General features: G+C 34.3%; 1 protein-coding gene across 3 annotated transcripts in view; it reads right to left on the reverse strand.

Annotated features, from left to right (window-relative positions):
* The window catches only part of SGCZ (sarcoglycan zeta), a 318,034-nt gene that overhangs the window by 214,172 nt on the left and 85,805 nt on the right, over nucleotides 1-18,057 (reverse strand). The window lies entirely within an intron of this gene.

Raw genomic sequence — 18,057 nt, forward strand, 5'->3', positions numbered from 1 at the left:
CAGAAATAATGATAAATGATTAAAAACGGCATTGAGATTTTCAAATTAGGTGAGAAAAGTCAGGCCTCAGGTTGTCATTTCAAATTACATGTTGTACTTACTGTTTTTCTTAAATCCCTAGAAAACAACTTTCTAATTTGGCACCACTGAGAATTCATGAGGATATTTGACTTTGATTCTGAAAGGAAGGACAGATTTTCTGGCGCGTCCTTTCTCCAATCCCGCGTTTAAATCTTATAACTGGCATGTGTGCCAGCCTTTTCCTTGTGGCTCTGAGATCCCTGCCTTGTTTTTACCTTGCTCTGCTTATAGGTCACAGAGCTGAAACCAGAAAATGACATTGTCTAGGTTTTCCTTGCCCACAAAGTTTCAAGTCAGTTTTGGCTAATAAGGGACACTGATGGGAGACCAGAGGGCAACAGAAAAGAGGGGTGTGTTTGCTTCTTGCTGTTTGACAATCATGGCATTAGCTTTAAATCTTGGACTTCAGATCTGACCAGGTGACCTTTTCTCCATGATTTACGGTCCAACCTGATGGGTCCGCCTGCCTAAATCCTCAAGTGTCCGCTTATCACTTTTTACCCTCTGGGTGGCGCTGGCTCCCGAACTCTGGGACCACCAAATCCTTTCCCTCTCCCCAGCCCTAGATTTGATAAGGGCTGCCTGCAAGTGTTGACTCTGAGCTGCCTTATCTTCCTTACTCCTCTGTAATTAGTTCCTTGCGCTAAATCCCCTCTGCTGACACCGCTAACATGGATTCTGTTTTTCTGACTGGAGACTGACAGATAAAATATAGTTTAGCTTTGCAAGTTATATCCCTGTTTTAAACCTATGATGTGAGTTATTACTGCTTTACATATCCTCCCCATGAAACTATTATTTTTCTCACACATATTCCATTAAGATTTAAACTAAAATGAACACATAACATTCCATCACACTGCCATTGGATAAAAAAATTATTTTGACTTGTGAATTGTTTTTATCCACCTCAGTGTGCACGCCATTGCTTATTTAAATAATACACCCTCTTCCACAGAATATCAAGGATGGCAGGGAGACTAATTTGCTTTTAATATACCCTTATGTCTAGAATCATGCTTGCCTACATTATGGTTGATTTGCACATTTAAAAAACAGATGAAGTGTAGAATTAAATGTGATGGAAATGTTGAAGTAATTCTGCCTTAAGATTCTGTATATGTGACCGTATCAAAGTCTTAAAATTCCTGATTTTCAAGCCTGTGATTTCCAGCCATACTGTACTGCACACCTGTGACATACGTCAAGTAACCATTGCTACTTATAATGGCTAAGAATTAAAAGTTTGCAAATAAATTATTTTTAATACATTAGAATATTTCAGTATTAGTCTTACAACAATATCTCAATCACTGGCATTTCACTAAAATGTTTCTTTTCAATGAGAGCTAAGCAGCTAACTTTGAATAAGGGCTGCAGGCAAGTTTGCATCAGGAGCAGTCTAGTAAGCTCACCTTCCACAGTTATTTACATTCCTGTGAACAGCTGTTTGCCTGTGACATTTGTATCTCCTCATCTCACACAACACTGTCGCTTGCTTTAAAAGTTATAGTTGCCCATCTTCCTTCTGGTTCTTGAACATGGCAAGCTTATGTCTTCCACAGAGAAAGCTTTGCCTCAGTCCCTGCACTTCCCTCTGCCTGTGTGTCTTTGCAAGACTGGTTCTTTCTCCCAGCATAGGGCTCAGCTCTCTGTCTCAAAGAAACTCCTTGATTAAATGATCTAGATGATCTCACACACCACATGCTGGTCACTCTCTTTCGAGATTTTGTTTATTTGTTTTCTACAGTACAGATCACTGAAATCATTTTCCAGAATTTTTTATCTTCTTAATTATTTTCCAACTTTTGGATATAAATCCCATGAGAAGAAGGACCTTGTGTGTCTTGTTCACTGCTGTAAGGCTATCTCCTCAAACAGAACTTGACATATAGTAGGCACTAAAAGACTGTTTGAGTAAATCTGACCTATGACTTATAAACATAGATACAGACCAATTCTATGTGTTATGACAGGTTTTTTAATCACTTGCCATAGCTAATTTTAAAACTAAACTTTCTTAATCATCTGCCCTAGCTAATTTAAAAACTAAACTGTTGTCTAACTGTCATGTTTTACAGATAAAAACATTGAGATTCAGAAAATTTATCATGGTAGCCAAATATTACCCAAATAGTGGTGAATTCAGGATTAGGACAAAGATCTCCATACAACTACTTTCATGTTTCCACCTATTAGATAATATCTTCCTTAAGTATCAGACAATGTTAATTAACATTAGATAATAAATAATCAGAGGCATTAAAGCATCACAACACAGGCATATAATATATAAACATATGATTCACTTCTATTATACAGTATTCCTACTAAATATTTCGTTAAGCATAATATAGTTTCAACGTCAAAAACTGAGAAAAGTTCTCATCCAAAAGGAAAACATGCCCATCTGTCACTGAAGAATCATTCCAAAAACATAGAGCCAAGGCATTTTTTTCTTTGCATATATTTCTCTGTATCAAGGAGAGATTTTCAAAATGGTGACTTTGTTCATTCTTTCCAAAGTAGCTTCCAAAACACCTAAATATGCTTATAGGCAGTCTTTGAATTCTGATTGTGGGGAAAGAAGGAAGGTCTTGAATCTCACGTTTTTGTTTTTCTCTTGATTGTTTTGTCTTAAGTCAAGGTACTGAAGTAGACAGGAGGTAGAGGGATAGTTATTTAAGGGCAAAAAGGTAGTATGTGTAAATGAGGGGGAAAAATGGGGATTGCATTTTAGAGACTGATTTTAATTGGAAATTCACTGCCTTTTTCACATTTCTCAACTACCTTTTCTACCTCAATAGTCCTTGTGGAACATAGATATACTATATAATGAATTAAAAGAAGTAGAAATTGAGAAAAAATGTAGGGGCTAATCAGACATCATAGAATTAGGGAGACTGTGTAAGATAAATAATCACAGTTCAAGGACCCAAAGAGAATTACTGCTCTTTTTGATTTGAAGCATCAGCTGTACAGTTACTACACTTTGTGACCACAAGATGTATTCAAACAAAAGTTAGCTACTTATAGATATGCCCTAATGTCATAAGCAGCTCCTTCTAGACCCTGTGAGTTGTGTATACATCTTTCCTCCACTGCTCTCATTCTCAAAAATCCAACCCTTACTAAATAGATCTTTAATTTTTCTCATTCTCTCCATCATCTCTGCCACCACCTTTGCCCAAGTTGCCACCATCTCTCACCTGAACTTCTGGGCACACCTTCTCGTTCTTACATCTCCAAATTTACTTCTCTCCAATTCTTTTTCATTTTTTTTTTATAGCCAGAGTGACTTTTTCTATATAAATCAATTTATATGACTCCCTTATTTAAAACCCCTCAATAACATCTCACTGCCATTAGATGGTCGTGTGGACCTAGGTTATCAGATCTACCACTCTAACCTCAGCTAGTCCTACATGGCACCTTGCTTGCCAGGCTCCAGCATTCTTTCATTTTCGAGAATTTTCCATGTTTCTGTCTGCTTAGGGTCTTTGTTATTCCTCTCAGTCTTGAGCTGGCTAACAATATCAGGTTTTAGATTAAACATTATTTTATGATTGAAACTTCCCCTGATGCCTACCCTATTCTGAATTAGTCTTCTCTTTTATAAAGATATTTTTATATTCCTCCAAAAAACATAACAAAACTTTTAATTATGCCTGCATTTATTTGGTCAATGTCTGCCTCATTAAGTAGGTTTTCAGTGTCAGGATTATTTTCCATATATATATTTTTAAGATTATTTTGATGTGGACCATTTTTTTTAACATCTTTATTGGAGTATAATTGCTTTACAATGGTGTGTTAGTTTCTGCTTTATAACAAAGTGAATCAGCTATACGTATACATATATCTCCATATCTCCTCCCTCTTGCATCTCCCTCCCACCCTCGCTATCCCACCCCTCTAGGTGGTCACAAAGCACCAAGCTGATCTCCCTGTGCTATGTGGCTGCTTCCCACTAGCTATCTATTTTACATTTGGTAGTGTATATATGTCCATGCCACTCTCTCACTTCATGATGTGGACCATTTTTAAAGTGTTTATTGAGTTTGTTATAATATTGCTTCTGTTTTGTGTTTTGGTTTTATGGCCACGAGGCATGTGGGATCTTAGCTCCCCTACCAGGGATCAAACCCACCCCCACTGCATTGGAAGGTGAAGTCTTAACTACCGCCAGGGAAGTCCCTATTTTCTGTCTTTTATACACAACACAGAGCACACTGTTTAGCTGTTAATGAATTCTCAATAGTGTAGTGTAATTCAAGTTTTGGAATCAACTATTACAGAGATACAGTGGTAAAAATCCACCAGTCATTCATTCAAACAACCAACAAACATTTATTCAGCATTTATCTATATGAGAAATTCACATGAGCATTTATAACACAAAGTTTTAAAATAATGACTCAAATTACACTTCCTCATTAGATATTCTGACATGTGGCTTTAGGAGGGGACCTCTTTAAAAAATAAATAAAAACAAACAAACAAAATATGTGGTTTCGACATGAACATCATCAAGTAAGTGACTATTCCTATACCTTCTATTTTGATAGTTTAGACATCCAGCCTTTGGTCATTGAGGAAGTCCGGCTCAGAACTTGAGTTAATCAAAAGTGGATTAACTTTCATAAAAATGTCCCACATGCTACCTCATTGAACTTAGTATCAGAGACGAGGAGCATTGTCAAACTTTTACTCTACAGAAAGGCCAGATGCAAAATTTACATTAATTATATTAGAAACATATTTGTTATTTAAGACACTCCTGCTATTATCTATAAGTAAAAATAGTTAAAGCTAAACAGCATACTTCTGAAAATACTAATGATCACTTGCTGAGAACTTTGATTCAATCCCTCTTCTTGTCTTACATACATGAAATATATTGATGTGCATATATTGCAAAAGAGATTTAGATATATACTGATTTGCAAAGTAGATTACCAGTGTGACTATATTGCTATGCCATTTCAAAATATGAACAATTACTATAGGCATAACAACTACGATAATATATGGGAGAAAAAAATCACTCACTTAGAAAGTGTGCTTATAGCTCTCACAAGAGAGAAACAGAGTAAAAAATCAATGAATTAACTAGAAGATTCTTGCTTAGATATACAGGCTTTGAATACAGTAGGTTGATGACTCTGAAAGGCAAAGTTAACTTCTAATTGTACAACAAAATAAAGAAAGATAAGAAAGGGTTGATTTTAATGACCCAAATGGATCTCTATGTATAATTGGCTCTGTATCAAATTCTGTAAATGGACAAACTTATATTTGGGGATTGTAACATGGGTATTCTGTATAATTCTAATTTAGCATAAAAAATAAATAGGATCAGCCTTAAAAAGGAAGGAAAGTCTGACACAGGCTACAGTATGGATGAACCTTGAGAACATTATGCTATGTGAAATAAGCCAGTCACAGAAGAAAAAATATTATATAATTCCATCTATATGAGGAGCTTAGAGCAGTCAAATTCATAGAGACAGAAAGGAGAATAGAAGCTGCTAGGGGCTGAGGGGAGGAGGAATGGTTACAGAGTTTCAGACTGAGATGATGAAAATATTCTAGAGATAGAGCAGTGATGGTTATACAACAATGAATGTACTTAAAGCCACTGAACTGTACACTTTAAAATTATTAAAATTATAAACTTTATGTTATATATACTTTAACACAATAAAAATTTAAATAAATAAATAAGCAGGAGTTAGAGTTTCAATGAAGCTTTCATTTCAAACACACTTCTACTGCTTCTACTTCACACTGCTACTCTCTAACAGAAAAGTTAAAACAAATAGAAATCTTTAGTTGTCAGTTTAAATCAAATGATAGTGCTGACTTTTTCTTCAATGTGTTTTTCTTTATTTTTTTTTCAAAAGCAATTTTAAAAACAGAGTCAAGAAGTTTGTGTTCTTCAAAACAACTATGATTCCTGAAGAAAAAAAATTAAAAAGCTAAAGAGCATTTGGATCACAAACCATTGTATTATGCAATTAAAATAATGTGATGACTGATATAACCAATGGGTTCTGTTTTTTGCTATTCTTCTGATTTACTTTTCAAATTAGAAATACTTTTACTTAATGATAGTTATAAGAACATAAGCATTTTTTCCTTGAAACAACTCTGCAATTCTTTTTTTCTCTATTTTTTTAATTGAAGTATAGTTGATTTACAATGTTATGCTAATGAAGGAGTCATCCTTAAAACTATTTCTTCTCTTGAAAAAAAACCAAGAAGCTAAACTTTTTGTATAAACATTGTCATATTATTTTAAGCCATAAGACGTATAAAATACATTAGCATTCTGTTACTTAGTAAAACTCTTAAGTTTGTGTCTCCTTCAATTTAGAAAACTTTTGGTTCATTTCACACAATGCCTAACTATGCTGAAACCAAGATCAAGTCTCTAATGACATACCAAGAGAAGATGGAGAATACAAGATTTCACTTTGCTGCCTATAGTATATAAAGTCCAAGATTACAAAAGAGTAATTGTATATTTCTTACTTCCCCCAAACTCAAAAATCCCTGAGGGTATGGGCCATATCTATTATTGTAGACCACTGTAAACCTGCCCTCTAATAAAACATCTAGCACATAGTTTATCTTCACTAAATATCTGTCTCACAAATAAACACTATTTTAATAATAGCATTCTAGAGTTACCTGATTATATGTAAAGAAATTCAATATTAGTCATCAATGAAACACAGTCCTTCAACAAAATCTTAGAAATGTGTTCTCTTTCCAATACAAATACTTTCAACATACCCAGATGATCTAAGGGAAGGAGAGCCAGCAAGTGTCATAGTTTAATCACACAGTTATCTCAGACGGAAAGCTGAAAGACGTTGACAGCAGGGAGGTGATGAGTGAAAATATACTTCACTTTCCTCAAAGGCAGAGGCATGCATCTCTTGTTCATAACTGTATGTACATCCTCAACACCAAGCCAGTGTTGAGCGTACAGTTGACATTAAAAAATCGACTCGCATTAAAGGATGACATGTGTTGTTTGGTTAGTATCAAATTCTAATTGACACTGAGGGCTAGTAATGGAAAGAATACTATGGACTGTGTTCTCAGAGACCCCACTCAAATCCTAACTCTTAATATTATACTACTGAGAAATCCAGTCTCAGTTTCCTCTACCATAAAATTCAAAAGTATTGATAGTTCAGATCCCCTGGTATTTGAGGTGGGGGTGTTAAAGATAATGTATGTAAAGCATCTAGTAGACAGTCTGGTACATAGATTGTACGTAATGCACAACAGCTATTATAATTATGTGTGTTTCCCTTTGGATCCATGGGTATGTGTACATATGAATGCCTAATTCATATAGATTAAAAAATGTGGTGAAATAGTCAAATGAATTGCATTTGCAGTTTAAATAGATAATCTCAGCATAAGTGCTGCCAGGCTTTGCCTTCTGCAGCTGTTCTGTTTAAATAATTCAGCTAATCTTCAGGTAGAAACACATACTCTGCATTAACTTTAAAGAAGTGTACGACAGTGAGCATCTTAATGACTAAGCTAACATTTTACTGTTTCATTTTCTTGAGCTATTAATTTTGATCAAATATTACAACCAACCATGGTAGAAATTTCTCACAGAGGCTAATGTATTCAATAAACAACTATGCTGCATATTAAAAAGCTCACTAAGGATGTACACATGACAAGGTAGCAAAATACTCAGCTGCAACTACAAGGATGACATAATTTTCATTAAAATAGTTGAATTCGTAGAGTGTTTGGCATTCGAAAACTTGATGGATATAGGCTACAAGTAAGAAAAAAATATTTTTTATCGCTTGAATTATTAGTTGAGTAGCACTTAATCAGGTGCATTATGTGAGAAAAATAAAATCATAACAAATAAATAGCATTTACAACCTAGATGTTAAGCTCTTACTATAAGCTGCAAAGTCAAGATTTACTTCAAATTTTAAGATAAAGTTAGAATTATTATGCTTTGCATCAAATAAATCCATTAAAATTTTTTACTATTAATGATAAATTCTTACTATTAATTACTATTTTAACATTAGCAATTTTATCAACAACTTTCCTCCAGTTGATAAGGTAGCATGATAATACCATAGACCATAGCAACATAATAATATGAAAATATGCTTCTACGATATTGCACTGATGGGCTCTTAGATCTCATTACTTTATGTTAATCCACAAAGGGTGTGGTTAATTGGAAGGAATTCTAGAACACATTATGAGCTCACCTCTCTTATTGCAAAGTTACCCTTACTCTCTATTTACGAAGTTCAAAAATTCTGCTGTTTCTATCTTTTCCTGCTTTGTTAAAAAAAAAAAGTTATTTCCTGTTATGTTTTAAGATGCCCATCATAAGTGAATGTCCTAATGGATCCTGTTGAATGCGGTAATCTTGTTCAAGCTAAATGGATGTTTCAAAAGTACATAGCAAAATGTGTTAGGTCTCTCTATGTCATTGTTTTATAATGTTAGGTTAAGTATCTTTCTAATTCATGCTGGCGATGTTGATTCCTTAGATTTCACTCAGTCTTTTAAGTTGCTAAATGTTCTGAAGATAACGCCCACAACACCTCTCTCTGACATTTCCTTTTTTCTAGAGCACTAAAATCAGATTTCTTTTGTATCTACCTGCTTAATTGTCCTTTGCAACCTTATAAGAAGACACCTGTATACTAAACACAGAATCTGTCTTATAAATCCATTCATATATTTATCTTTTAGATAGATCATAAGCCCTAGGGAAGAGAGTCTTTTCTTTGGTCTATTTAGTTCTCTGATATATCTACACTCCCAGAACTTTGTAAATTTACAATGAAGATGTATTCAATGAGTAAAAACATCATCTACTCTTCTCTAATAAGACTGGTTTCTACCCCTACTGTTATTTAAATATTTAATTTAGTCTTTTTTCCCAATTCATAACTCATAAAAATAAATTAGCATGGCTTGAATTTATATGTTTCACAACAGCTGAATCTCTAAGATTGTTATTTTTAAAATCAGATAAGAGTTTGCAATCTTAGCTATTTAGTGGGACTTGCACATGAATTTTAAGAGACCAGAAAGAAAGGAAAACAACAGAAAAAAATGCAGCATCACACACAGAAACATACACAGAGAAATCTTTTAAATAAAAACTTGATTTTATATTCCTAACCAATTATCAATTTGTATTTTGTTGTTATTTAGCTTAGATAGGTCATATACTTATGACACTCTGCTCCGCATACCCTTAAATCAGTACTTCTCATATATGAGTGTGCATAAGAACTCCCTAGAGAGTTCAAGTTGGATTCCTGGGTTCCATTCTCAGGACCCATCCTGACTATGTAAGCCTAGGGTGGGACCTGAAAGGTTTTAACTATTATGCTTTGAAACCTGTCTAAGATAAATTTAGGCAAATAAAAACCCATCATCACTTTATCTACTACCTGATAAACTTATAAACCACCTCAAGAGTATTTATGAATAATGGAATTCAAAAAGGATTTAAGAGCAGAATAAAATGTGTGATAAGCCACCTCAAACCAGTACTATAGGCACAAGCATGACTCATAATTAACCCACTATAATAGCATAACAATAAGTCTGACCAATCATGCTCAAATGTGTTGAACCAAAGGCACATTTTGGAAATGGAGTGCCTTCTAGTATATGAAGAGGTAGGTAAATAAATACATATGTTAGTATTTGAAATATTTCATAACAATTGTTACAATAAGATACATATGAAATTGTGATCATAAAATTGAAATTGGAAGATTTAATATAGTTGACAATCTACTTTGAAATTATTGTTTCTAGAAATGCTGATTAAAGTAGACACCCAAAATTGGAAAAGCACTACAAAAAAATCACTGTTATTCATTCCTGAGCTCATTTAATAATATTTTAGAAAATTGTGCTTAGTGGGGTACTTGAAGACATTACAAAATTATCCTGCTACTTCTATCTTTTTCATTAATAGAAGAATGTTTTTACAATGCCCTGAAGTAGGAATTCTCTATAATTTCAGCGAATTTCAAAGAAATAACACTTGATTCATTGGATCCTTTGATACTAATGAAAAGAAGAACATTAAATAATGCTTTGCAAGTGTTCATAATTCATTTAAATATAAATACAAGTTTTCAGCCATACAGGCACCAAAATTACATTATAAGGAATGTCTTTAAACTAATAAAAAATTCAGTTTATCATAACAGAATATGAGTGTTTTCAGAAATAGCAGGAGAAGAACATTACACTTTTCTAACTGTAAAAAACATACAGGAAAATTACTGAAAAATAAGAAGGAGACAATCAGGTAACTCTATTTCAGAACTGAATATTTTTGAATGATTAATGCATATTTGAGCAAAAAAAAAAAAACCATACTCTTATAGCTCCTGAAAATAGCAAAGATGAAATAAATAAAGCATTACTGAGTCAGGAAAATGTGCATGTTGTCATAGAAATCCTATCAGTCTGCTTAACAAGAAAATTAGTGTAAGTAAATTAGTTGACATCTTCCATGGAATTTTAGTTCCTTTGATTCAGATCCAGGCTTAACACTTTTGAATAGCTCCTCAAGAATAAAGTGGCTTTATTAAAGATATATTTTGTTTGTTTAGATTTTCCCTTGGGAATAGGTGATAACATACCTTAAAATTTAAGAGAAGGTGCAGATAAACCACTTCCAATCTTTGACAGAAATAAAAGAGTTCATGAATTTGGTCACACCGCATTGCACACACAGTCAGTGGATTGAGTGAATATAAGCTGGCCGGTGTGACTCATAGGACTTAGGACTGCCCTGACTGCCAAAAACTATATCCTTCCCTGGCTTGCTTTAATATAAGAAAACCTATTCATTATAATCACTTCTTTGCAATAATGGAAACATGCTTATTTATTTTACAGTTTGCAAAGAACTTTCCAATAAGTTATTTAATTTTATCACCAGAAAACCCTGTGAGTTGGAAAAGGCAATTTCTGTTAATATTCTGATACTACCTGAGATTATACAGCATGTTCATAGAGTAAAGCAGAGGAGCTGGTTTTAGACCAGATCTTGTAATTAAAACACACCTCTGTGCACGCATGCGCAAGCACACACCCACGCACACGCGCGCACACACACACACACACACACATACACACACTTTTATACCAAGAGAGGAAACAAATTATTTCCAGAAGGTGTCTTTAAAGATGGATATTTCCTATGGGAAGTTACATACCTAGACATTGAATTAGAGATGAATGTATTTATAAGATTGAGCAACTGTTGTCCTATATAAAAATCTTATATTTGGCTTCCATTTAGTGTTCAATTCCAATGTAGAATTTTATACTCTGAATACATAATCTTGTTATATTAGGACAATTAAAAAAAATAGTAAAAGCATGTTCTAGAGAATGGGAAAGTACTTGAAATTATCTAGAGACCACAGTGGCACCGATAAGAGTCTGAGTAGCCTGGAAGCGAGGTGAGGCCCCAGATGACCCAGACAGAGAAAGGTTGAGCCAAGAAATAAAATGTTTACTTGTCTAAAATTTCGCCCAAATTTGCCAAAAGTAGTAAAATTTTACATGATATTAATGACTCTCTTACTTGGATTCAAAAATAAAATTCCGTGTTTAAATGTATCAAAATTAGACCTAATAAATTTTTGCTACATTTTTACCGTAGGCGTTTTTTCCCGTCATTATTGGAAGAGGTGCGCTGATTTTATACAAGGAAAATTTTATTGCAGGCAAAAGTTAGCACCATATCTGCCAGTTTGTTAGCTTAACGGCATGATGTCTGTCATTTAGTCTGTCTGGGTCTCAATTTTCTCTTTTGTAAACTGGAGAGAGCAATACGCATCTCATAGCTTATTGAAAACCAAATAAAATATGGACCCAAAAGTGCTTATATCCTATGTATAAAGTATTATTATGAGAAAAAATAGCATGTAGATTATACTGTTTTCATGTCACCAATGAGACCAACATAGGTGAGGATTATGGAAGGAGCGCTGGGGGTTATGTCATGATTTTTGGTTTATTTATTTATTTATTTTTAATATTTGTTCTCAGAATCATGCCGGCTGCTTGAAATTCCTCAAGAAGATAGTGAACCTGAGGACATGGAGAGCTCTTCCTCCATGCTCAATCTGTTTCTGAGCTCACATTATAAGAGCCTGTCTGAGATTTGAGCCTGTCTGAGACGTGAAAATGAGGGTACCCTAGAAAAGTAGTTCTAATGTGTAAGATGTTTGAATATTGACCTAAGACTGTTTGACACAGTTCTTAATGCAATTGGCAAGTATGGTCTCAGATGAAACACGTAATCCATTTCTTCCTTCAGTAATTCTATGCAGTGAGGCATATATTCTTTTCTTTATAAAAATTTTAAATGGTTCAACTTTGTATTCCTCTGGTGCTTATGATAATAGACTTATAATTCAGTTTTTTATTCATCAAGTATAGATACCTCACTCTTATCACCACTCTTCCTCTGAACTATTTCTGCAATGATCATTATTTTTGTTGATCTGTTTATTATTTTTCAACTTTGAGAGGATATATATATTACATGTATATGATATGTATATATACATATATATCAGTTGTCCCATCAACTGTAATCATTACCTTGTTCTCCTTCCCTCAATTTCACTTATATATACTGCCAGCTACATTTTTACTGCATTGTCACTCTCATTAATATTTACATTCTTTCTAAAACCATAACAAAGCTGTGTGTTCTTCCTCCACATGCCAGCAAAAAAAGTTGAAAACCAATGAAGATAAATTACATTATTAAAAATACATAAATTTTGTTTAATGTTAAGTCAGATGTGCTAGATGTATTCTTCTTTACTATTTCCATGTCGATTTTTCTGGTCCACTTAAAGGAGAATGTTTCTAGCCTTAGAGGCCAATAATTTATTTTTATATAGTCAAATAATTGTTTAAAACTATGTCCTTTTTATAATGTTAAGACCTCTAATTTTTGTTTATCTTTGAATTTTGAGTTGGCTTTTTTAGGTTTTTAGATTTTTATCATAGATTCAAATTTTCCATGATGCATTTACTATCATTTGTTGAAGAAACATATTTTCCCTCCTAATCCTTCAGTGTCCTCCCTGAGCCACATCTTTTTGTACCAGCTGTTTTGTAGGCTATGCTTGCCTTGTGTTAGATTCTTTGTTAAGTGGTGGAGATACAGGGGTAGGTTAAGAACACACACATGTCCTGCCTTCATTGGACTTCTACTTCAGGGAAGGAAGGAATTTAACATATTAAGAAAAGCAACCTAGGGACTTCCCTGGTGGTGCAGTGGTTAAGAACCTGCCTGCCAATTCAGGAGACACCGGTTCGAGCCCTGGTCTGGGAAGGTCCCACATGCCATGGAGCAACTAAGCCCGTGTGCCACAACTTCTGAGACTGTGTGCCACAACTACTGAACCCCATGAGCCTAGAGCCTGTGCTCCACAACAGGAGAAGCCACCACAACGAGAAGCCCACACACCGCAATGAAGAGTAGTCCCCCCTTGCCACAACTAGAGAAAAGCCCACGCACAGTAATGAAGACTCAACACACTCAAAAATAAATAAATAATTTTTTTAAAAAAAGGAAGAAAAGCAACCAACCTAAATGTCCATCGACAGATAAATGGATAAAGAATATCTGGTACATATATAGAATGGAATATTAGCCATAAAAAGGAACGAAATAATGCCATCTGCAGTGACATGGATGGACCTAGAGATTGTCATATTGAGTGAAGTAAGTCAGACAAAGACAAATATCATATGATATCGCTTATATGTGAAGTCTAAAAAAAAAGGATACAAATGAACTTAGTTACAAAACAGAAATTGAGTCACAGATGTAGAAAACAAACTTACAGTTACCAAGAGGGAAAGGTGGAAGGGGGATAAATTGGGAGATTGGGATTGACATATTCACACTACTATATATAAAATAGATACCTAATAAGAACCTACTGCACAGCACAGGGAACACTACTCAATACTCTGTAATGACCTATATGGGAAAAAAAATCTTAAAAAGAGTGGATATATGTATATGTATAACTGATTCACTTTGCTGAACAGCAGAAACTAACACAACATTGTAAATCAACTGTATTCCAATAAAAATTAATTTTAAAAAAAGAAGGAAAAGCATTTTAAGGAGGTGTATACCATGAAGACATTTTCCATCACATTAAACGTATTTAATCATGATTCGGGCTCTAAGGCATCCTTCTCAAAGGTTGGAGAATTGAGAGTTAATATTTAACAACAGTGAAGAATTGAAAATTGAGTGGATCTAAAGAACTGCTTGTGGAAGTATTAGTCCTAAGAAATCAAAGCTATACAAGAAAAGGGACTCCTTAGAGGTATGCAGAAAACAGAGTGACAGTCACACTCCTGTAGTATGTTTACATATTAGGAGGCCTTCCTACAAAAACTACTTTTGCGGAAAGGAAACTATTTTTATCAATCTTTGTTTACGAAACAGTTTGTCTTAGTGTTTTATCTAATACTACTTACACATAGTTCACAGAATGGTGTTGGTTTTCAAAGTCTGAGAACTACTGGTTAATGACCAACAATAAGATAAATATAGAAATTGAGACTAAATACTAGCTTGAAAATTTTATGGAAGTTTGACTTTGCCACACAAATTTATTGTGCTTTATGAAAGTATTTGTCTATATGGAACTAGAAATGAAATAAAGAAAGGCAATTAAAAGCATCCTTCTCCACAGATAGTTTAGGAAGCAGACCCCTGCTGCCACACATAATCAAGAACATACTGAAATCGGATATAATTTAATCAAAAGTTTTGTGGGTTTAAAGCATTTTAATCAGGAATATATCAGGAAGACACCCATTGGATGGCTCAAATGTACATTTCATAAATGCAGGTTTGGAATAAAGTCACCTATATCTTAATGTTAACTATCTACTGGCTTTTTTGATTCAACTGCATGGCAATATCATCTATATGTTAATGTTAAGTATCTACCAGAATGTTTGCTTTCAACCACATGGCAGCCTGAGAAACCCAGAGACAGACCAAGAGCAAATACTTTAGAGTTTGAGAAAAGTATAACAACAATATTTAATATATTATCAAACTCATAAAATAAAAAGAATGATCTACCATCCACACACGTTAATTCAGAAGCTAAAAGGAAATGGAAAGCCAGAAGTTTAGTGAGTGAGCTGAAGTGAAAAACAAAAATTCACCTGAGTTCTTAGACACAGAAAAATACCCTAATAGCTAGATAATGTGAGTTATGTAACTCATCTGATTCCACTCATTGTTTTGACTGCTAAGAAATAAGAAATAACTTTCCGTAAGTCCTGCCTCATTTAAAGTTGTTGATATACTTTTCTCCCCACCTCTTATCAATTCTCTTTTAAATTTTTGTTCCATCTGAGGTGTTTTTTTTTGTCTCATTTTACTTTTGCTGTTAGCCTAAGCTATTTTGTCTCCTTTGTGAATCTAGGGAGCATAAAAACTTATTTCAATTATTTATTCCCTTTCTTGCTCAAGTGATACAGAAACTGCATGTTTTTAATTATTTCTTAATATAATGGCAACTATAGTGCTTGATGAAAACAATCTCAACCACCCATTTCTATATTACCCCAATTTACGACAAACAAGGTAGACCTGCTTTTGAGTAATGTGGGCTTGATTTCCATTTCTGTTAAATTTCCTATTTAGGCTTAATTAGTGCGTGCTATTATAAATTTATTGGAATTAAGAATACTGAATGTTGATTTTACTGAATTCAAAGTCCAACCGTCAGGCTGAAGTGACTAGCATTTGTTTTCACAGTGATAGAAAGCGTGTACCTTTCTCACCCTCAATATGATTCCAGAACAGTGAGAACCAAATGTGATTTACTGAAAGTATGTTTTCTTTATTTGCTGTTAAAAACCCTTTCCAGTCTCACCACTGTACAGATCATACTAATCTTATTGTATTTAGTACATTCACCTTCTTTATTATAATACAGCCTATTAAACTGTATTGAATGGCTTATGACTTGGAACATATAATAATTCTACCTTTTTTCTGTAGTATATTATCCCCTAATTTGACTTTCAAAATTCTCAGTCTTATTTTTTGTTTGTCTGTTTTCAGTCCTCTCAAAGATGGCTGAAATATTACAAAAGAAAATACAAGTAAATCTTCGCAGTCACATAGTATATTATACCTTTGATTGACTGCACTGTTTCAATTGGTTAGCACTCTGAAGTCTTTGTAATAAAAGTGCTTTAAAATTAATATGATGACTGTATTCTAAGTTATTCTGAATTGTGATTTTCTTTTCCATTCTTCCTTCATTAATCAAAAATATATATTAAAAAATGTGAGAGAATTTTGTTAGAACCCATTCATGTGAATAGTCTAACATTCCCATATTTGAAATTGGATTATATATACCAAAAGTCTGAGAAATACTGATGTCACTCTTCCTTTTCTTCTCCTGTCATACCACTTGAGCTCAGCATTACTTCACACCGTCTTTTTAAATAACATCACTCTTCATTCTTTCTTCCTTTCACCCTATAGAACAATACCAGACAACTGGTAACATTTTCTAAAATTTTAACAGAATTCCCCACATCAGAAGAGTCACTGTTTTTTCTAAAAAGTATGATTCATTCACACTGGATCAAACCATGGATACATACCTGGTCTTAGGGTCCCAGAGCAAATATAACCATGTTACATCAATGACAACTCCAAGACATTTTTATTCCAAAGTCCAGGTTTGAAAAGGCATATCCACCTAAGTCATATATATAATATCAGACAAGGACATAAAAATCTATGGCGAAATATCCAGAGAAATATAAAGTTTAGTCAGCTAGGACTACAGAATTGTTCTAATCTTTTCAACCTTCAAAATAAAGACTCCTACACGGTGTGAACTAAGAATGCCGCCTGCTATATCAGTAAACAAAGGATGTTGCAGCCATCAAACCACCACATTACAGCCACCCTGAAGGTAAGCCCTGAGGGAACTCAGGATGGAAACAAAGAATGCCTGATGTCTAGCCACCCCTGATGGTGCACAATGAGGAGACTCAGGATGAGAAAACATACGATACTGGCCCCAGATAGCTGAGGTGCATATCAAAGGAATGATTTCAATGAGTCCAGATTTTGCATCTTCCCATACATAAAAAAATGCTAATTTCATTAACTTGAGATGTCTGGTTTTCTTTAGTTAACAATGATCTTTTGATGTTCTGACTACCTGGCCTCTGTGGCAAAAACTCCTCTATATCCTGGCCCTCCCCCTCTCTACTTTTAGGTTGTGCATTTTTTCTCATTTGACAAGGGGTTCTGGTTCAAGATGGTAATTGGGACAGAGTAAAGGGAAAAAGAAGTTGATTGAATAGTTACTCCCACTAAGGGATTGTAAGTAAAGAAAAAGTATGAGAGACCCTGTAAGTTAATGATCACTCATGAAGGCAGGTTTGCTTAACCACAAAACCAAGCAGGCTTGCTTAGCAACAAAACCAGGCAACAGAAACATGAAACATACCCCCAAATGATAAAAAATATGGTGGCATGAGACCCACATCCTGCCCAGTGAGCTCAGTAAGTTAATGATTCCTAGGAGATGGTGCACACTCCTCCATGTGCACCAAAAACAAAAAAATAAGGAAAAGGTGACATTATACTAAAACCTGAGATGATTTACCATTTTTAGCATATGTTACCACCCTTCTGCTAACTTAAATAGCACCATGATAGTCCTGGCTTGACTAAGTAGGGACAAGAAGACTCCCCCACCTGACGTGGAGAAGGAGCTGATGATGGTAGCCTGATATCTACTCAAGAATAAGGAAGAATGTGGTCTTTCCCCTCTTCCCACTTCTCCTTTGATTATAAAACTGTAGCCCACTATGTTCTCAGGG

The sequence above is a fragment of the Lagenorhynchus albirostris genome, chromosome 21, assembly GCF_949774975.1.
Source record: "Lagenorhynchus albirostris chromosome 21, mLagAlb1.1, whole genome shotgun sequence".
NCBI classification, from domain to species: domain Eukaryota; kingdom Metazoa; phylum Chordata; class Mammalia; order Artiodactyla; family Delphinidae; genus Lagenorhynchus; species Lagenorhynchus albirostris.